Source organism: Triticum urartu, chromosome 5, assembly GCF_003073215.2.
Source record: "Triticum urartu cultivar G1812 chromosome 5, Tu2.1, whole genome shotgun sequence".
Classification (NCBI taxonomy): domain Eukaryota; kingdom Viridiplantae; phylum Streptophyta; class Magnoliopsida; order Poales; family Poaceae; genus Triticum; species Triticum urartu.
In genome coordinates, this window is record NC_053026.1 from 548,171,699 (window position 1) to 548,195,115 (window position 23,417).

Below are 23,417 nucleotides of genomic sequence, written 5' to 3' on the forward strand. Positions count from 1 at the left end.
TAATCATATGCAAAAAGAATTAACCAAATAGCACTCTCCAGTAAAAAGTTGTAGCTAATCTCGTGAGCGCTAAAGTTTCCGTTTTTTACAATAAGATCAAAAAGACTTTCCCCAAGTCTTCCCAACGGTTCTACATGGCACAAACACTAATTAAACACCAAAAACACAACGAAAACAGAGGCTAGATAAATTATTTATTGAATAATAGCAAGGAAAAATATTGGGTTGTCTCCCAACAAGCGCTTTTCTTTAAAGCCTTTTAGCTAGGCAAAAGATTTCAACGATGCTCACATGAAAGACAAGAATTGAAGCACAAAGAGAGCATCATAAAACACGTGACAAACACATCTACGTCTAACATACTTACTATGCATAAGCATCTTATAGGCAAACAAATTATCAAGGCAAGCAAAAACTAGCATATGCAAGGAAGCGGAAAGAAACAATAGCAATCTCAACATAACGAGAGGTAATTTAGTAACATGAAAATTTCTACAACCATATTTTCCTCTCTCATAATAATTACATGTAGGATCATAAGCAAATTCAACAATATAGCTATCACAAAACATATTCTTAACACGATCCACATGTATGCAAAGTTGACACTCTTCCAAAATAGTGGGATTAACATTAACTAAAGTCATGACCTCTCCAAACCCACTTTTATCAAAAACTTCATAAGATTGAACATTCTCCAAATATGTGGGATCTAAAGTTGACACTCTTCCAAGCCCACTTTCAATATTATTGCAAAAATTATAATCAATCTCATATTCATCATGGGGCTTAAATAAATTTTCAAGATCATAAGAAGAATCACCCCAATCATGATCATTGCAACAAGTAGTAGACATAGCAAAACTAGCATCCCCAAGCTTAGGGTTTTGCATATTATAAGCACAATTGACATTAATAGAATTTATACTATCATCATTGCAATCATGCTTTCTATTCAAAGATCCATCATGAATCACTCCATAAAGTACTTCATCACAATTTTTAGATTCACGAATTTCAAGCAAAACTTCATAAAGATAATCTAGTGCACAAAACTCACTAGCAATTGGTTCATCATAATTGGATCTCTTAAAAAGATTAGCAAGCGGATGAGGATCCATAGATCTTAGGTTCTCTGTTTAGCAATAAATAAACAACTATTCCAACCAAACGAGCAAACGAGCCAAGTAAGACATCAAAGCAAATGGAAAGACGAACATAAGAAGGGCGAATAAAATGGCAAGGGTGAAGTGGGGGAGAGGAAAACGAGAGGCAAATGACAAATAATGTAATGCGAGGGATGAGAGTTTGTGATGGGTACTTGGTATGTCTTGACTTGTGGTAGATCTCCCCGGCAACGGCGCCAGAAATCCTTCTTGCTACCTCTTGAGCATGCGTTGGTTTTCCCTTGAAGAGGAAAGGGTGATGCAGCAAAGCAGCGTAAGTATTTATGTCAGTTTTTGAGAACCAAGGTATCAATCCAGTAGGAGACCACGCGCGAGTCACCTCATACCTACACAAACAAATAAGAACCTCGCAACCAACGCGATAAAGGGGTTGTCAATCCCTTCACGGCCACTTGCGAGAGTGAGATCTGATAGAGATAATAATAATAAGATAAATATTTTTGGTATTTTTATGATATAAATTTAAAGTAAAGGTTTCAAAATAAAATAGATCAGAAACTTGTATGATGGAAAATAGACCCGGGGGCCATAGGTTTCACTAGTGGCTTCTCTCAAGATAGCATAAGTATTACGGTGGGTGAATAAATTACTGTCAAGCAATTGATAGAATTGAGCATAGTTATGATAATATCTAGGTATGATCATGTATATAGGCATCACGTCCGTGACAAGTAGACCGACTCCTGCCTGCATCTACTACTATTACTCCACACATCGACCGCTATCCAGCATGCATCTAGAGTATTAAGTTCATAAGAACGGAGTAACGCTTTAAGCAAGATGACATGATGTAGAGGGATGAACTCATGCAATATGATATAAACCCCATCTTTTTATCCTCGATGGCAACAATACAATACATGTCATTTCCCCTACTGTCACTGGGATCGAGCACCGCAAGATTGAACCCAAAGCTAAGCACTTCTCTCATTGCAAGAAAGATCAATCTAGTAGGCCAAACCAAACTGATAATTCAAAGAGACTTGCAAAAAAGACCAATCATACATAAAAGAATTCAGAGAAGATTCAAATATTGTTCATAGATAATCTTGATCATAAACCCACAATTCATCGGATCTCGACAAACACACCGCATCGAATAGATCTCCAAGAGAATCAAGGAGAACTTTGTATTGAGACCCAAAGAGAGAGAAGAAGCCATCTAGCTAATAACCATGGACTGGAAGGTCTGAGGTAAACTACTCACACATCATCGGAGATGCTATGATGTTGATGTAGAAGCCCTCCGTGATCAATGCCCCCTCTGACGGAGCACCGGAAAAGGCCCCAAGATGGGATCTCATGGGTACAGAAGGTTGCGGCGGTGGAATTAGGTTTTTGTGGTGCTCTCTGATGTTTTCAGGGTACGTAGGTATATATAGGAGGACGAAGTAGGTCGGGGGAGCCACGAGGGGCCCACGAGGGTGGAGGGCGCGCCCCCTGCCTCGTGGCTTCCTTGTTGGTTGCTTGATGTCCACTCCAAGTCCTCTGGATCACGTTTGTTCCAAAAATCACGCTCCCGAAGGTTTCATTCCGCTTGGACTCGTTTGATATTCTTTTTGTGCGAAACACTGAAATAGGCAAAAGACAGCAATTTGGGCTGGGCCTCCGGTTAATAGGTTAGTCCCGAAAATAATATAAAAGTGTATAAATAATCCCATTAAACATCCAAACAGAATATATAATACCATGGAACAATAAAAAATTATAGATACATTGGAGACGTATCAGGATCCTACATCATCATCTATTGTGTTTTGCCTTATGGCTAAGGCTTCAAAGGTATCTCCCACTCTGAATCTCAATATATATTGTGATGATATTGATGATGATAAGAATGATGATGATGTTGATAATGATGAAGAGAATGATAATGTTGCCTCCTTAAAAATTAAGGGGGAAATGATTTTTAAATTTCTTCGTAATAATAAAATTGCTTGTTCCAACTTCATGGAAATCATGTCTATTGCCATTGAGGGCAAGAAATACATCGAGGAGTTGGAATCTCATCTAGAGGAGCATGAGGTCACCATTGAGAAAATGGAAGGTCATGAGCGTGATTACACTAATGAGATCGCGGACCTCTCTCAAGCTATTGAACTTGAACAAACCACCAAGGAATCTCTTGAGGAGACTTTTGCTCTAGAATTATCTAGAGTGAGGGAACCTCATGATAGAGCTCTTGAGGTGGCCAATTATTTTGAAACTAAAAATGAGAAGCTTGAATTTGCGCATGCTAAACTCCTTGAGGACTTTTAGCACCTCGAAAATGGCTCAAGGGTCATTAAGAGTGAGCTCATCAAACTCATTGAGTCTCATGCTCAACTTAAAGCTTCATATTCGAAAGAGCTTGCCAAGTTGTCTTCTCCTCTTGTTGTTAATGATGATGCTTGTTCTACTAACTCTACATCTTGTGAAACATCCATTTTGAAGGAGAACATTGAGCTAAGGGCTCAACTTGAGTTGTTATCTAGAAATTATAGGAAATTGGAAGAAAGTCATGTAAAGCTCACAAGCTCTCAGGATGATCTTCTAGTATCCAATAATGTGCTAAAGATAGCTCATGAGGCTATGATTATCAAGGTAACATCCAGTGAGTCTCATGTGGATACTAGCACTAATTCAAGTCAAAATGCTACCTTGCCATGTGCTAGTCATTGTAATTCATCTATGCATAATATTGGCACATCTTGTGATGAATTGCTTTCCTTGCCTTGTTGCTCTAACGATGAAGCATATACTTCCTCTAGCAGTTGTGTTGATAATAACCATGTAGAGGAAATCAAAGAGCTCAAGGACCAAGTCACTTCTTTGAAGAAAGACTTGGAAAAGTGTCATGAAGGGAAGTCCACACTCAACAATATCTTGAGTGTGCAAAAATCCCCCAATGACAAAGGTGGACTTAGATTCAACTCCAGTAAGAAGAAGAAGTCCAAGATAAACAAGAAGAAGGGCCAAGAACAACTCAATAATTCGGCCAAGATTATTTGCTTCAAGTGCAAAATTGAAGGGCATCATGTTAGATCTTGTCCAGTGAAGAAGAAGGCCATTAGTGACAAGCAACAAGGGAAGAGGCCACAAGTTCAATCTCAAGTTGAAGAAAGGCCACTTCCCAAGAAGACTCAAGTTAATGCTTCTGTTGTTGAGAAATCAAGTGAGAAGAAAATGAAGAGTATATGTTGCTACTTATGTCGTGAGAAAGGTCACGTCGCTTCTTCATGCACTAGTGGTAACTTATCCAACCCAATTATTATCGATAATATCTATTCTCTTGGGAAGGATGAGGTTGGCAATGTGTTTGCCAAGTTTGTTGGTACTCAAAGTGGTGTCAAGAAAAGAACCATTTGGGTTGCCAACCCTATTGTGACTAACCTCTTAGGACCCAACTTGGTTGGGGACCAACAAGCTCAAACTTGACCAATAGGTGTTGTTGGAGGGCATTGGAGATTTGGCTACATTGTGAAGAATTAAGGGGTCTTCATCATTCATATTGTCTCAAGCCAAGTCATTCGGATTACCAAGTTTCTATCTTATATCCAATGTTCCTCCTTGCGGTAACTCGTGCTTAAATTGTTTACATTGAAAGTTACTTGCTCCTTTGCATGTTTTGGTTTTGTTCCTTGCATGTATTTGTATATGGTGTGCTTCCAATTTTCTTAACTTGAGTAATCAAGTTTGTGCATGATGGTTTGCACATCATGTACATGTGAGTGTTGTGTTGAGCCTTTTTCCATCTTGTTTGTATCTTAGTTGGCTCTTGTGAGAGATTAATGGAACATCCCATTTGGGGGGAGTGGTGTGCTTTGTGCACCTCACAATCCTATAAATGTGTGTGCATGATGAATACCATCTAGTATTGATATTACAAGATTATCTAGTCTCTATGTGGTATGTCTTCTCATGAGAAATTCAAATTCTATTTGGTCCATTAATTATCTCTTGTTGGTCCTATTTTGCATCTTGTTAAGTTTTTCATTGGTATCACATTATGGGGGAGTAATATTTTATGTGCATATTACAAGCCTAGAAAATGTGTATATTTGAGATATTTTCACTTAAAATTGATATTGTAAATTATCTTGTTCCTAGGTGGAATGTTAGCTGTACAAGTTGCAAATTTGCTTGTGTGTTGGGGTGTGAAGATGATGTTGGATATCTTTGCATTCTACCACCAGGAATTATTTCCAGATACTTCTTGTCTCTTGACAATTGGTAATCATATATGTGGTAGATATTGTTGGTCATATTTACATTGTCTTTTGTTTTTATTTGTCTTATTTCTTGCCAAGATTGTGTCAACTCCCATTGACTTTCGTGTCACTTGTGGATCTTGTTGTTTTCTTGATCTTGTCTAGTGTTTTCTAGATATAGTGAAAGTGGTGATCCCACCTTGTGCATTTTGTATTCAAATGCAAATCCTATGTAATGCACAACTCTTGGGGAGCTATCCTATTTTATATAGAACACTCATCTTGTGATACTTATCAAGTGTGTGTTTGTGGAAGGCAAGCCGTTTCTTTCTGGTACTTTGTGCCATCATGAAACTTTGTAGAGGGCTTGGTTTGTTTGGAACCATCCCCTCTTTTGGGAGTTTGACTTCTTTCATTTTGAGTGTGCCAATGGATATCTCATTCCTTGATGTATCGTTTAATGATGTCTTCCAAGTGATGATTTCTCCATTTGGTAATCTATTTTCTCTTGCTATTTCTTTCTCATTTGGTATCACTTCTTGAAAGTCTTGAGCATGCATAGTCACTTCGTGTATTTTATTTGGCATGTTTTCTTTATTTGATCCAATATATAGGGGAAACTACACCAAGTCTCAATTTGGATGAGATGTGCATCAAATTCATTTCCATTTCTATATGCACATATGTTTGTGGAGTTTGTCCTATGTATTGGTATTTCTAACTCTTTGGTCCCAATGAGTTTGGATACCATTTAGTCTGTGTTATTGTTCTAGGAACAATTGGAGATGCATTGTATGTTCGGCTCACTCACAAGGAAGGTGTTGTCACCATGTGCTTATTGGAGTCAAGCTAGGATGATCAATGAACTACTATCTACCTTCAATTGGTATCTACTACATGTTGGGGAACGCAGTAATTTCAAAAAAATCCTATGCACACGCAAGATCCATCTAGGTGATGCATAACAACGATGGGGAAATAGTGTTGTCCATGTACCCTCATAGACCGTAAGCGAAAGCGTTATGACAACGCGGTTGATGTAGTCGAACGTCTTCAAGATCCGACCGATCCTAGCACCGAAGGTACGGCACCTCTGCGATCTGCACACATTCAGCTCGGTGACGTCCCATGAACTTTAGATCCAACTGATTGTCGAGGGAGAGTGTCGGTGTCAAAACCGGCGGATCTCGAGTAGGGGGTCCCGAACTGTGCGTGTAAGGCGGATGGTAACAGGAGGCAGGGAACACGATGTTTTACCCAGGTTCGGGTCCTCTTGATGGAGGTAAAACCCTACGTCCTGCTTGATTAATATTGATGATATGGGTAGTACAAGAGTAGACCTACCACGAGATCAGAGAGGCTAAACCCTAGAAGCTAGCCTATGGTATGATTGTATGTTGTAGTTGTTCTGTCCTACGGACTAAAACCCTCCGGTTTATGTAGACACCGGAGAGGGTTAGGGTTACACAAGGTCGGTTACAAAGGAGGAGATATCCATATCCGTACTGCCTAGCTTGCCTTCCACGCCAAGTAGAGTCCCATCCGGACACGAGACGAAGTCTTCAATCTTGTATCTTCAAAGTCCAACAGTCCGGCCAAAGGATATGGTCCGGCTGTCCGGAGACCCCCAAATCCAGGACTCCCTCAATAGCCCCTGAACCAGGCTTTCAATGACGATGAGTCCGGCGCGCAGTATTGTCTTCGGCATTGCAAGGCGGGTTCCTCCTCCGAATACATCATGGAAGAATTTGAATACAAGGATAGTGTACGACCCTGCAAAATAAGCTCCACATACCACCATAGAGAGAATAATATTTCCACAGATCTAATTTGCTGACTTGTTTTTGGCAACACGACATTATGTCATGGCCCGGTGATTATTTGAACCGTTTCCTTTAACTAGTTCGGCACATAACGCGAGGCAGTTTTTTGACACGTCTTGTCAAAGCAGAGATCGTGTCCCCTTATCACGGGATTCTCATCAATACGGGCGTGGGTAACCCAACCGCGCCATCGATTACGACGCTTGGGGGATAAGCGAGTTTTACCAGGCTAGTGGGGACGCATAGTTTCGTCCGCCCATATAAAGGGATAAGGATTCACCTCTTCATCCACGCCTTCCTCCTCCTTTGCTCATCCATTTTCGCACACTCGAGCTCCAACACCCAAGTCCACATCCTTTCCCTCAACCTTCTCCAAACATGTCCGGAGAGGGAGGCAAATGGATGGCTTCCTCTGTTATGGAGGGACATATCAAGAAGCTGCGCGGAGCCGGATACTTAGCCGCAAATATCGCATATCGGCTACCCACCGCGGGGCAGATCGTCCCTACCCCGAAAGCTCATGAGAGGGTAGTTTTCCTCCACCACTTCTTCCGCGGACTGGGGTTTCCCCTCCATCCATTCGTCTGTGGTCTCATGTTCTACTACGGGATGGACTTTCATGATCTGGCCCCGAACTTCGTCCTCAACATTTCGGCGTTCATCATCGTGTGTGAGGCTTTCCTCCGCATCCGGCCCCACTTTGGCTTGTGGTTAAAGACCTTCAATATCAAGCCGAAGGTGGTGGGAGGCCAAGAAGCAGAATGCGGCGGAGCCATGGTGGGCAAGATGTCCAATGTTATATGGCTTGAAGGCTCCTTTGTGGAGACCATAAAGGGGTGGCAATCGGCGTGGTTCTACATCACCGAGCCGCGCGACGCCAAATGGGCGGCAGCCCCCGAGTTTCAATCCGGATTCCCTACACGGCTCACTTCCTGGAAAGAGAAGGGCTTGTTGTGGGGTTCATCGGTGGAGCTGGATGGACTCCAGAAATGTATCCGGAGTATGGCAAGCAAGAAGCTCAAGCTTGTCAACATAGTCCAGGTCATGCTCATCCGCCGGATCCTCCCGTGTCAACAACGGGATTTTAACTTGTGGGAGTTCGACCCGGCCCAGCACCAGACTCTGAGCGGGCTCTTCGATACGACACACTAGGATGTCTGGAAGGCGCTGTTCAAGGGAGCCGAGGTCCCTCCTCCTCTCGCCGAGGACCGCGGGCTAAGCGCAAAGCGCCTAGCGCGTTCGGTGAGTTCAATACATCCCGTAGGATATTTATTTCACCTAGCTTAATCATGTGCGGGGTCTGATCTCCATGCCTTTGACAGGACTGGGTGGAGACGTCGGAGCAGATTAACTGTCCGGCCCCTTTGCCCGAAGACACTGCGGGCGCTCTCCTGACGGAGATGCTGACTCCGGCTCCTTACAAGGTGCTGGAGAAGACCAAGAAGGCCAAGGGAACCCTAAAGAGTTCCCGGCGCCAGGCGTCATCGGATTCACCGTCCGATGACTCTGCGGCACACTCCTCCCCCGAAGACGAGGAGGAAGGAGAAGATGCTCCCCCTTCAGTTGGGGGAGATAAGAAAAGGAAGGCCGCCCCAACTGGGGAGGCCGGAGGGTCCAAGAAGGGAATGACTCTCCTTCCAGACAGTTCCACCGCCGCCGCCGAAGGCGAAGACGAGTGGTTACCCAGGGCCAAGCCCCTAGGGAGGTCGTAAGTATTCGGACACCAGAGTAACTCATAGTATCCTTTTGCTCACTGCTTCCCCTAACGCCGAATATGATTATGCAGGCCGCCACGAGCCCGCATCGATGTATCACCGGACGGCTCCCTGGGCTCGTCGGATATGGATAGCGATCCCCTTCCGACCGCCACCTCCCCTTGCCCTGCGGACAACGCTGAGGTATTGTCTCAAGAGGCACCGGGTCGAGGGGAGTCAGTCCCGGAGGCGCCTCAAGGCGACCTTCCGGACTCCAGGGGCAGAGGAGACGAGGCCCCTGAGGGTTCCGAGTTCGGCCCTCAGCCGAACACCACGCCGGAACGTCCAGTGGTTCTGGACTCGGGCAGGCGGCCTCCTTCCAAGAGGGGCAAGACGCCTGTGCCGGTGACCTCTGTCCATCCAGAGGCGCCGGACAATCTGCTGGAAGCGCTTCGCAGCGCTTCCATCGACGAGGAGCACCGTACTATTATGAGTGCGGTGGTCCAGAAGGTTCAGTCCGCCAAGAGCAGATTGACTGAAGCCTGTGCCAGCCTTCTAACAGGCTTTGAGGTAAGTGTTAAAATATAGGAAAAATATTACCGCATAGACAGTAGCCCCTGATGCTCTGTTCGGTGTTCACAAAGAAAAGCCGAACATAGGATCAAACAACATCTTAGGAGTCTAATATAAGTATGTCAATATGCGTATGCAGGCTTCGCTGCTGGCATCTGCCGCACTGACTGCGGAGGTCGCCGTACTGAAGCAGGACCTTAAAGGGTCCAAGGACGAGCTCGGCCTTGCCAAGAGGTAGCTCAAGGAGAACAAAGGTAAGTAATACCCTGTCTATAGATATGTATATATAAAAGAAGACACGATTGCAAAATGACAGGATCATCGTATGTTTGCCAGGGGCCACGACCGAGGTGGTGACCCTGAAGCAAGCGCTATCCCAGGCTGAAGACAAAGCGGCTAAGGAGCGCACCGAGCGGGAAAGGCAAGAGGCTCGGGTGGGCGAGGTGCAGCAAGAGCTCCAGGCTCTCGTGGCGAAGCATGAGGCGTTGGAGCTTGACTCGAAGACACGAGAGTCTGAGCTTGCCGCGGCCCTTGAGAGCGCAAAGAGTGCCAAGGCCAAAGCCCAAAAGGCCCTCCAAGAGATTGACGCGATGAGGAAAATAGTGGCGGGTAAGGCATTCTATATGCAAAGCAAGCATGTGAAAGCAAATTACCTATTACTTACCCGAATCCGGAGCTCTCCAGGAGCATTCGCATATTTGCCCCGCAGCATGTCGGATGCCGCAAAGTTTTACCAGGCCGAGGAGGGGAGCTCAATGGAGAAGCTGTTCTGGTCTCAGTATACTGGGACCGAATACCCGGTGCCTATGAGCGACCAGCTGAAGCAGCTGGTCGAGCTACACAAAGCGGCCGAACAGGCCATGAAGGGCTTTATAGTCCGGCTATGGCCTGACGACGCCCTTCCGAACAGCTACTTCGGCCTGGTGAGGCGGCTTGTGGACGCCTACCCACGGCTGGAGGTCGTCAAGCGGTCTGTCTGCATCGAAGGTGCACGCCGGGCTTTCGCCCGCGTGAAGGTGCAATGGGTTAAGCTAGACGCCATGAAGCTGATCAAGGAGGGACCATCGCAGGGCAAGGAGCATCGCACACCCAAAATTTATTATGAGGGTGTCCTGAAGGGTGCCCGTCTTGTAGCGGACGAATGTTCAAAGGATGTAATATTTGAATAAACTTGCATGTGTGATCCTGTATGATGAAAACTTGTTTCATATGCGCTATGCAATGCTTTTTGAATTTAAAATATTACCTTCTGTTTGGCTGTTTATCCAATCTGAGAGATGGCTAGTCCTTGGCTTCTGCCCCCATGCCGCGAGTGCTGGGGTGTTCGGGATAAACCTGAGCACTCTTGTTCCCATTTTTGGGTCCTTCGAGGGAGGTGCTCAGCACAGCGAACAAGGCAACCGGACTAATAATGCTTTATCACTCTCACTTAGCCATAGAATTCTATAATTTTAAATTTCGGCGAAGCCCCTGGTATTCGGAAGGCCGAATTCGGGGCGCGATACACACCTTTAAGCCGGACAGGACCGGCTCCTCGCTCTAAGCGGCATAAGTCTTTAGGGACTCGAAACCTCGCCGAACAGCGACCAGTCTCTTGCCTTATCATGACAGTCAGTTTTAGCTTTCTCTACTGAGGTGCTTAGCCCAGCAGAACCGGGGCACAATCACAGTAGTTCTCCTAGCGCTACCTTAGCCGATGGAGCGGAACGTAAGGTACCAAAACATAGGAGCCGGGCAAACCCAACATTTGACCAAAGACATGATTCGGAGCTGATGCATATAGTGCTATAAGTTCGGGGTGCCACACTTGTGAAAGTGTTCAGACTTCTCACACCAAATTGTGGGGTACTTAAGCCCCTGGTGTGTTGGCCGTACCAAAGTGTATGGTTGCAAGGTGTCATTAATGAACACATATATATAAACCAAGAATGCAATAATAGTCGTAATGTTATGCGTTGTTTATTCAAAGAGGTGCATTAAAGCAAAATGATATAGATAGTGCGATAAGCAAAAAGTAGGACTATGTCCCTTCCAAGGGCAAGCTTAGGAATAGTATTAAAGCAAATATTTCACTCATTATCGTAATCCACCTAGGAGTTCCGTGGTGTGACATAGCTTTCTGCCTCTCTTGGTTGCTGCATCATGTGTTCGGCAATCATGCTGCCGGACAAGGTTTCCAGAGATTAAAGTCATGAAAGAGAAAAATAACAAAGCGGGAAGCCCCTAGTGCGGTTTAGGCCGCGTCTTGGAGCATGCCGTAGTTGTGCCCCCCTCCCCACCTGTGCCCATGGTATTTTTAATGCGTAATTATGTACGCCTGGCACGAATTTCGTTGTTTGGCTTGGGCCAGGGTGGGCACCGCGTTGCTACGCGAGCTCAGATCGTGCCAGGTGGTCTAGTTGCCGATTACTCCGAGCGCGCTTGAAGGTGTCCGGGTCTTGAAACGCTGAACTGGTGGATTGCCTTGAGAGGCTGCTTTGCGCTTCTGCTGCGAGGGCCACAGTGTGCTCCTCCGTTCGGAGAGAGCGCTCTGTGTTTCCATTAACTGTAATAACCCCATGAGGTCCTGGCATCTTGAGATTGAGGTATGCATAATGCGGTACCGCATTGAATCTCGCAAATGCAGTTCGCCCGAGCAGTGCATGATAACCACTGCAGAACAGGACTATATCGAAGATTAATTCTTCGCTTCGGAAGTTATCCGAGGATCCGAAGACCACTTCCAGTGTAATTGAGCTTGTGCAATGGGCCTCTACACCTGGAATGACACCTTTAAAGGTCGTTTTTGTGGGTTTGATCCTTGAGGGGTCTATACCCATTTTGCGCACTGTGTCCTGATAAAGCAGGTTCAGGCTGCTGCCGCCATCCATAAGGACTCGAGTGAGGTGAAATCCGTAAATGATTGGGTCTAGGACCAGTGCGGCGAATCCGCCATGACGGATACTAGTGGGGTGGTCCCTGCGATCGAAGGTGATCGGACAAGAGGACCATGGGTTGAACTTTGGGGCGACTGGCTCCAACGCATATACGTCCCTGAGCGCACGCTTCCGCTCCCTCTTGGGGATGTGGGTTGCGTATATCATGTTCACCATCCGCACTTGTGGGGGAAACCTCTTCTGTCCTCCGGTGTTCGGCTGCCGGGGCTCCTCCTCGTCATCGCTATGTGGCCCCTTATCTTTGTCTTCGGCAATTAACTTGCCGGCCTGCTTGAACACCCAACAATCCTTGTTGGTGTGGTTGGCTGGCTTGTCGGGGGTGCCATGTATTTGACACGAGCGATTGAGTATACGGTCCAAACTGGACGTGCCCGGAGTGCTTCTTTTGAATGCCTTTTTCCGCTGACCGGGTTTAGAGCCTTTGAATCCGGCATTAACTACCGTATCTTCAGTATTATCGCTGTTAATGCGACACTTATGTTTGTTGCGACGTGACCTTCTATTGCCGACCTTGGTATCCGAAGTACCATGGTTCTTTGACATATTGTTACTGCAAGCCAGCCAGCTGTCTTCTCCCGCACAAAAGCGGGTCATGAGTGTCGTGAGGGCTGCCATAGATTTCGGCTTTTCCTGACCAAGGTGCCGGGCTAGCCACTCGTCGCGAATGTTGTATTTGAAAGCTGCTAAGGCCTCTGCATCCGGACAATCGACGATTTGATTTTTCTTTGTTAGGAACCGAGTCCAGAATTGCCTGGCCGATTCTTCTGGTTGCTGAATTATGTGGCTCAAGTCATCGGCATCTGGTGGTCGCACATAAGTGCCCTGAAATTTGTCAAGGAATGCGGCTTCCAGATCTTCCCAACAGCTAATGGACTCTGCTGGCAGGCTATTAAGCCAATGCCGCGTTGGTCCTTTGAGCTTTAGTGGGAGGTATTTGATGGCGTGTAAGTCATCACCGCGGGCCATGTGGATGTGGAGGAGGTAATCCTCGATCCATACTGCATGATCTGTTGTGCCGTCGTATGATTCAATATTTACAAGTTTGAAACCTTCTGGGATTTGATGATCCATTACTTCATCTGTGAAGCATAAGGGGTGTGCGGCGCCCCTGTATTGGGCTATATCGCGATGCAACTCGAATGGGTCTTGCCCGTTGTGTTCGGCCCGACCGGATTTACTTTTACTGTATTCGGCGTGACGTTTATCGTCTTGCATAGTGGCGTGCCCTCGTGATCCGTAGATTGATCTTGCATGTTTTGCTTTGTCCTCCAATACGTCCCGCAGGTCTGGTGTGTTTCCCCATGCTTTTTTATTTGAATGGCGTCGGGGTGCGGGTTGAGTTTTTGGCTGGAATGCCTCTCTATCACGGCCACGAGGTGGCCGATCAGCCGCGTCATACGCTTCTTCCTCCAGTCGAGGTAGCAACCTGCATTTTGGGTAACTCTTGGAGGGGCGCTCGAGTTTATATTCCTCGGCCGCGAGGACTTCAGTCCGTCTGTCAGCTAGCAGATCTTGATCAGCTTGAAGCTGCTGCTGCTTTTTCTTAAGGCTATTTGCCGTGGCCATAAGCCGGCGCTTGAAGCGCTCTTGTTCGATGGGATCCTCTGGCACGGCGAATTTGTCATCGCCTAGGCTTGCCTCGTCTTCGGATGGGGGCATGTAATTATCATCCTCTGCTTCTCCATCTGCCGCTCTCTTAGGAGGGCTGGCTCTTCCATCCTCCTGCTCTAACTCTTGCTGGAGGGGGTTATTGTTGTCTTCGGCACTATCCGGAGATTTATTACCTCCTGTGCCGGTGTCACCACTTTTGGTTTGGCGGGACTTAGAGCGGCGCCGCTGACGTCGGTGTTTGGGTTGCTTCTTGGAGGGGTCATCCTCTACTGTCTCATCGCCATTGCCTTCTTTGGGTGTATCCACCATGTATATATCGTATGATGAGGTGGCTGTCCAGTGCCCTGTGGGCAGTGGTTCCTCTTCATCTCCCGCATCGTCATCCATACCGTCGATGTCTTCGGAGTCGAAGTCGAGCATGTCGGTTAAGTCATCGACAGTGGCTACTAAGTGGGTGGTGGGTGGGCCACGAATTTCTTCGTCGTCCGCATCCCAGTCCGGCCGGACATAGTTCGGCCAGGATCCTCCTGACAAGGAGAGAGACCTTAATGAGTTCAGTATGTCGCCGAAGGGCGAGTGCTGAAAGATATCCGCGGAGGTAAACTCCATGATCGGCGCCCAATCAGATTCGATAGGAATGGGCGCAGGCGGTTCAGAGTCCGTGGCCAGAGAAAGATCCGGCAGTTTAACAATACGGCTCTCGTGCATGGTAAGGTCGATGTTCAGCTCGATCGCCGCTGAGGGTAAGGCCTCCGTGGCGGGGTCTATCCACCCGTCCATGGACGGCGCAGCTGGTTCCGAATTGAGGGTTGGAGCGACTGCCGGTGCGATCTCCTTAACACTGTCTGATGGTAGAGCTAAATTGTACTCATCGTGACCGCGTGACGCGCAAGGCAGAGGCTCGAATCCGTCGAAGATCAAATCTCCGCGGACGTCGGCCATGTAGTTTAAGCTTCCAAACCTGACCTGGTGGCCAGGGGCGTAGCTTTCAATCTGCTCCAGATGGCCAAGCGAATCGGCCCGCAGTGCAAAGCCGCCGAATACAAAGATCTGTCCGGGGAGGAAAGTCTCACCCTGGACTGCATCACTATCGATGATAGTAGGAGCCATCAAGCCTAACGGCGATGACACAGAGGAACTCTCAATGAAAGCACCAATGTCGGTGTCAAAACCGGCGGATCTCGGGTAGGGGGTCCCGAACTGTGCGTCTAAGGCGCATGGTAACAGGAGGCAGGGAACATGATGTTTTACCCAGGTTCGGGCCCTCTTGATGGAGGTAAAACCCTACGTCCTGCTTGATTAATATTGATGATATGGGTAGTACAAGAGTAGATCTACCACGAGATCAGAGAGGCTAAACCCTAGAAGCTAGCCTATGGTATGATTGTATGTTGTAGTTGTTCTGTCCTACGGACTAAAACCCTCCGGTTTATATAGACACCGGAGAGGGTTAGGGTTACACAAGGTCGGTTACAAAGGAGGAGATATCCATATCCGTACTGCCTAGCTTGCCTTCCACGCCAAGTAGAGTCCCATCCGGACACAGACGAAGTCTTCAATCTTGTATCTTCAAAGTCCAATAGTCCGGCCAAAGGATATAGTCCGGCTGTCCGGAGACCCCTAATCCAGGACTCCCTCAGAGAGTTTCGTCAGCACGACGAGGTGATGACGGTGATGATGAAGCTACCGGAACAGGGCTTCGCCTAAGCACTGCAACGATATGACCGAGGTGGATTATGGTGGAGGGGGGCACCGCACACGGCTAAGACAATTGTCAACTTGTGTGTCTATGGGGTGCCCCCTCCCCCGTATATAAAGGAGTGGAGGAGGGGGGACCTCTATGGTGCGCCCTGGAGGAGTCCTACTCCCATCGGGAGTAGGATTCCCTCCTTCCCTAGTTGGACTAGGAGAGGAAGGAAGGGGAAGGAAGGAGGAAGGAAAGGGGGGCGGCCCCCACCCAATTCGGATTGGGCTTGGGGGGGGGGGGCGCCCCCACCTACGCTTCCTTCTCCTCTCTCCCACTAAGGCCCAATAAGGCCCATATACTTTCCAGGTGGTTTCGGTAACCTCCCGATACTTCGTTATATTCCCGAACTCACCCGGAACCATTTCGATGTCCAAACATGGGCTTCCAATATATTGATCTTTATGTCCCGACCATTTCGAGACTCCTCGTCATGCCCGTGATCACATCCGGGACTCCGAACAACCTTCGGTACATCAAAACACATAAACTCATAATACCGATCGTCACCGAACGTTAAGCGTGCGGACCCTGCGGGTTCGAGAACTATGTAGACATGACCGAGACTCATCTTCGGTCAATAACCAATAGCAGAACCTGGATGCTCATATTGGTTCTACATATTCTAAGAAAATCTTTATCGGTCAAACCGCATAACAACAAACGTTGTTCCCTTTGTCATCGGTATGTTACTTGCCCGAGATTCGATCATCGGTATCTCAATACCTAGTTCAATCTTATTACCGGCAAGTCTCTTTACTCGTTCCGTAATGCTACATCCCGTAACTAACTCATTAGTCACTGTAAGTGCATCTAGTGCCACCCCTAGTTGGTTTTGGAGTATTGACGACAAACCTAGTTGAGGGACTAATGTGTTTGTGAGAATTGCAGGATAACACAGGTAGAAGTCCCTCATTGATTCGGTTTTCCTACCAGAGACGACCCCTAAAAATATATGAAGACATTGAAGTCAAAGGTGGTATGCGAAGATATTCACATTGAAGACTATGACAAGAGAAGACATCGCATGAAGCCTATGGAGCTCGAAGACTTAGATCTTTCGTAGTTCTTTTTCTTCTTTGTTGAGTCATAGGAACCACCGTACTGTTAAGTGGGGTCCAAGAGAACCAGTCAGAATGACTGAAGTGATGCTTAACCAAAACCTATGTCTTCGAGTGAAGACTATGAGAGCGAATCTTGTCCAGAGTCGGACAAGTCAGCTTTGCTTGTAGCCCAAGTAAAGTTGCCGTGTGTGTTTGAAATCTGACCGTTGGAACACGTGTCAGTTCCTTAGTGACCCAGGGTCATTTCGGACAAATCAGGTCGGGTTGCCTAGTGGCTATAAATAGCCCACCCCCTACAACCATAAACGGTTGGCTGCTCAGAGTTAGAGTACGGCTTTTGTCGTTTGAGAGCAACCCACCTCGAAGCCTTTGAGAGAGAATTCCTTGCGAGGATAAAGCCCTAACCACCCAGAGCCAAAGAGTGTTAGGCATCACTTAAGTCTTCTTGTCTGTGTGATCTGAAGACTTATTACACTTGAGGACTGTGAATCCTCCAGCCGTTAGGCGTCGCGTTCTGAGCATCCAAGAGTCATTGTGGATCGCCGGTGAACGAAGTCTGTGAAGGTTTGGGAGTCTACCTTGAAGACTTACCAGAGTGATTGGGCGAGGTCTGTGTGACCTTAGCTCAAGGGGAATACGGTGAGGACTGGTGTCCTGAGCTGCGTGTTCAGGACTGGGTGTCCGGGACTGTGTGTCCTCAGGTTTAAATACCTAGCCGCCCTAACCAGACGTACAGTTGTCACAGCAACTGGAACTGGTCTAACAAATCATTGTCTTCAACGAGTCACTGGTTTCATCCTTCCCTTCCCTTTACTTACTGTTGGTCCTTGTGAAGTCATTGTATGATTGCATTATCTTTTGTCTTCACTGAGTGACTGCTTGTTCTGATTGGCTTCATAATATCTTCCTACCTGATCCTTACTACCTAGCTGCTATAGTCATTGTGCTTTCACTTCATTGAATACTTGACTATGGTCTTGCCTAGTGTAGTCTACCTTCCGCTGCATGGTAATAGGTTTATTTCTATCGTTTGTCTTCGAAACTTCCACGTTTTGAAGACTTTCATAAAAATCGCCTATTCACCCCCCTCTAGTCGATATAACGCACTTTCAATTGGTATCAGAGCAAGGTACTCCCTTGTTCTGTGTGATTCGGTTTAACCACCTGGAGTCTTAGCTATGTCGACTGCAGGGATAATTAAAGTCTCCGCTGTGTGCCCCGTCTTCGATGGAACTGAATATCCCTACTGGAAGAATAAGATGCGCATGCATCTTGAAGCCATTGACGTCGACCTATGGTATGTCGTTAAGAACGGCGTTCCCAAGGCTAGAGAAGGTGTCACTGCTGCTGACGTCAAGAAGTTCGTTCAGCCGGACTCTACTGCCAAGAATATCATTTGTGGTCATCTGACCAAAGGACAGTATGGCCGCGTGAGTGCTTTGGAAACATCTAAGCTAGTCTGGGACTGGGCTCTCCAAGGTCAACGAAGGCGTCTCAACCCCAGAGAGATCAGAGAATCAGTGTCCTTCGCAACCTCTTTCACCGCTTCAGAGAAATGACATGAGAATGTCCAGCTCACGTTTGATCGACTCACTGACATCACAAATGAACTTCAAGCCCTCGGCGCTACTGAGATCACCAAGCATGAAATCGTCAAGACACTCCTGAGATCACTTGACAGTTCGTTTGACACCCTAGCCCTGATGATTCAAGAACGTCCTGATTTCAAGACACTCGATCCGTCTGACATACTTGAGAGGCTCAACACACACGAGTTTCAGCTTTCTGAGAAAAGAGACATCTACGGTCCCAACTATGGGCGAACTCGTGCCTTGAAGGCAAAAGCTGTCTCCTCATCTGAAGAAGAATCTGACAGCAGTTCTGATGATCCTGAAGACATTGGAAAGGAGCTTGCTATGCTTGTGAAGAAGTTCCAAAAATTCACCAAGAAGAAAGGCTTCAGAAAGTCTTCACGATCAAGCTCAAGGAATGATGAAGCTTCTGCTCATGACTACAAGAAGAAAACATGCCACAAGTGCAAGAAACCTGGCCACTACATCTCTGAGTGTCCGCAGTGGGACATTGAGAACAAGAAGAAAAAGAAGAGCAAGGAGTATGATTCTGATGACAAGAAGAAGAAGAAATACTCAAAGTCTTCTTCCAAGTCCTCCTCAAAGTCTTCATCACACAAGAAGAGCTCATCTGGCAAGGCATGTGCGTTTGTTGGCAAGGAAATGGATTCAGAGGAGGAGTCCGCTTCTGAGGAGGCGGAGGTGGAGTCTGAGGAGGAGTCCGATTCTGGCGTTGTGAGTCTGGCTACAACATACGTTGCCAAGTCCATCTTCAACACTGAAGACAATGACTCCATCACCGACACCGATGCAAATGACAAGGACTACTCCGCTCCTACCTACTGCTTCATGGCACGCGGTGCCAAGGTAAACACACGCACTACTCACTATCAAACATCTAGTGACGATGACTCTGATTGTGGTTCCAAACCCAGCTACAAAACACTCGCTAAAATTGCAACTAAACAACAGAAAACCATGGGACACATTCAAAAACTGTTAGACAAAAGCGATTATCTGTTAGACGCTGAAATGACTCGATCTCAGTCCTTAATTGAAGACATAAAAAATCTTCACGTTAAGTATGAGGAACTTGAAAGTCGTCATGAAACGCTCTCAACAGCTGATGAAAGGCTTTCCTATGATTATCTTCAAAGGAAGCAAGAACTTGAGAAATTGAGAGCGGCTCATGAAGATCTACAAAAGGAAAATGAGTCACTTCGCGCGAACAGATCAGTTCAGCTCAGGAAAGATTTGAACCACCATGTCTTAAATGCATTGAGCGTGATAATGCTACCTATGTTGCTGAATGTTCTACTACTACTACTGTTGAAATATCTTCAACTGTTATGTGGTAACTAACCCCTCCTGAAACGCCCTCGATGCGGCTATATCTCCCACATGTCGAAGCACGACTTAGAGGCATAACCGCATTGAAAGCAATGTCGCAAGTGAGGTAATCTTCACACAACCCATGTAATACATAAGGGAAAGAGATATAGTTGGCTTACAATCGCCACTTCACACAATTACATGAATAAAGCATTACAACATTCAAATGCAATCACGGTCCGACTACGGAACCAAAATAAAAGAAGAACCCCAAATGCGACACGGTCCCCGATCGACCCCAACTGGGCTCCACTACTGATCAACTAGAACGAAACAACACAAAGGACAAGATCTTCATCGAGCTCCTCCTGAGCTTGGTTGCGTCATATGCACGGTCTCATCGACACCTGCAAGCTAGTTTTGGAAGTATCTGTGAGCCACGGGGACTCAGCAATCTCGCACCCTCGCGATCAAGACTATTTAAGCTTATGGGTAAGGTAAAGGTAAGAGGTGGAGCTGCAGCAAGCGACTAGCATATATGGTGGCTAACATACGCAAAGGAGAGCGAGAAGAGAAGGCAAAGCACGGTCGATAAAGTATGATCAAGAAGTGATCCTAAAACAACCTACGTCAAGCATAACTCCAACACCGTGTTCACTTCCCGGACTCCGCCGGAAAGAGACCATCACGGTTACACACGCGGTTGATGTATTTTAATTAAGGTCAACTTCAGGTTTTCTACAACCGGACGTTAACAAATTCCCATCTGCCCATAACCGCGGGCACGACTTTCAAAAGTTCAAATCCCTGCAGGGGTGTCCCAACTTAGCCCATCACAAGCTCTCATGGTCAACGAAGGATATTCCTTCTAGCGGGAAGACCCAATCAGACTCGGAATCCCGGTTACAAGACATTTCGACAAGGTAAAACTAAACCAGCAACACCGCCCGAATGTGCCGACAAATCCCGATAGGAGCTGCACATATCTCTTTCTCAGGGCACACCGGATTGTCTAAACTTTCGGTAGGCCAGCCCAGAGTTGCCCCTGGTGGCCACTGGCAGCTGACAAGTTGGACCAACACTCAAAGGAGCACTGGCCCGGGGGTTTAAAATAATGATGACCCTTGGGCGCGCGACCCCCAAGGGAAAAGAAAAGGCTAGGTGGCGAATGGTAAAACCAATGTTGGGCGTTGCTGGAAGAGTTTTATTCAGGGTGAACTGTCAAGGGGTTCCCATTATTACCCAACCGCGTAAGGAACGCAAAATCCGAGGAACATAACACCGATATGACGGAAACTAGGGCGGCAAGAGTGGAACAAAACACCAGGCATAAGGCCGAGCCTTCCACCCTTTACCAAGTATATAGATGCATTAATTAAATAAGATATATTGTGATATCCCAACAAGTAAACATGTTCCAACAAGGAACAACATCTCCATGTTCCAACAAGGAACAAACTTCAATCTTCACCTGCAAATAACAACGCTATAAGAGGGGCTGAGCAAAGCGGTAACATAGCCAAACAACGGTTTGCTAGGACAAGGTGGGTTAGAGGCTTGGTTCAACAATATGGGAGGCATGATAAGCAAGTGGTAGGTATCGCAGCATAGGCATAGCAAAAGAGCGAGCATCTAGCAAAGCAAAGATAGAAGTGATTTCGAGGGTATGATCATCTTGCCTGAAATCCCGCAAAGAAGAAGAACGAGTCCATGAAGAAGACAAACGAGCGTAGATGAATGGGTCCTCACAAACACGACTTTACCGGAACCAACCCAAAGAAGTAAACACCGGAAAGAAACACACAACATAGTAAACAGCCAACACATGAACATGGTATGATATGCGGGATGCGGGATGCGATGCATATGCATGATTGGACAAGGAATGCATGAAACTGGCCTCAACATGGAAATCCAAGAGTGCCACTGGAAAGAGGAGATGATTTCGGTTGAAATCGATATAAAGAACGCCGGAATCGGATGCACGGTTTGGAAATGGCAAGCAAAACAAATATGGCGACGATCTGCGATAAACAACAAGTAGCCATCTAAATGCATCAAGATAATTATGCTACAACACTCAAACATGGCAACAAAATACATGTCAGGGATCCACTCATGATGCTTGACAAAAGATGAACACTGAGCTACGACTAATTCATCCAATAACAGGTTCAAACAAGCATGGCAAAAGTGCAATTGGTAAACATGTTTCAGACTTAGTGAAATTAACACTTGTCTGGAATTTCAGATCAGGTAGCACACTTTGGAGCATGAAAACTATATGCTACAGGAACTTAACATGGCAAAGCAAGGCATGGCATGGAGCTACTCAAAGAGCTTAACAAAAGTCCCTTAGTGAGCCAAAAGGGATCAGAAAATACAATTGCAAGCATGTGAACATGGCAAAAACATAATCAGACTCTCAGACTTGGTGAAAAACTGGAGCGTGCAAATCAGATATCAAGTAGGCATGTTTACGAGCTCGACGCACTCACTACAGAGCGAGGCATGACAATCTAAGCATACACCCATCAAGAATACACATTATATAAGCTAGACATGGTAAGAACAATAACATAGCATGCACGGATCAACTACAACATCCTCAGCAAAATCGCTAACAAGTAGACAATCTGCCCAGATTCACGAAATAGCAAAAGTAGAGCTCGATTGACTCAACATAGGGTGCTCCATAAATGCAAACAAAGACATGGATGGATAGAGCACCACAAGATTAACAAATCATCCTTACTGATCATCCTCAAAAGAGGCAAGGATCACTAGGAAACAACATGAACATATGGCATAATGATAAGAACAGATCAAGGACTTAGTGGAATTGCTATGTCCATGAAATCAGCATTAACGAATGCACCACTTTGCAAGCTTGTGCTAGTCACCACACACATCACAAAAATACATGGGTTGCACCTCTGGATAGATGGCAAAACATATAACAAAACTCATGTAGAGCTCATGGGCATATCATGCACACATTAATCATGGCAAAAATGACAAATAGCTATTTGGTGCAGCAGATCTGACAATTAACTCAAATAGCACTCTTCCAACAGCATTTCGGACATCAAGATGAGCTCAAATGAAAATGATGCAATGAGATGAAATGATGTACTCTCTGAGACGAACATTTTGATATGCTAAACGCGCAAAACGGAGCTACGGGTGCAAAGTTACGGCACGATGAACATGGGCATATGAATCTGGGAATTTCGGGGACTTTGTGAAATTATACCTCTGCGAAAAGTCAACGCGGGATGAGGATATCCAGGACGTGGGGAAGGAGCCGTTTGGTTGGAGGGATGGGTGGATCTGATCCACCCTCACTAGATCTGGCCGGAGTTGACTCCGGTGAGGGCGAGCGTGAACTCCGGCGAGGAGCGCGGAAGCCGAGGCGGCGGCGCACGGCACCCGAGGCAGCGGGGCACGACGAGCGAGGCGGCGGCGAGCGCGGCGCACGGCGCGCGGCGGCGCATCTCACCAGGCGGCGGCGCAGGAGACATGGCGGCGGCCGGCGGGAAGGGGCGCGGCCCACAAGCGCGGTGGCGGCGCTCGGGCAAGGCGAGGCGAGGCGGCGGAGGGAGACGCGCGGCCCGGATGGCGGTGGGGAGGGCCCGCCCTGGGCTGGTACGGGCCTCACGCGGTGGAGGGCGCCGGTGTGGCGATGTGGC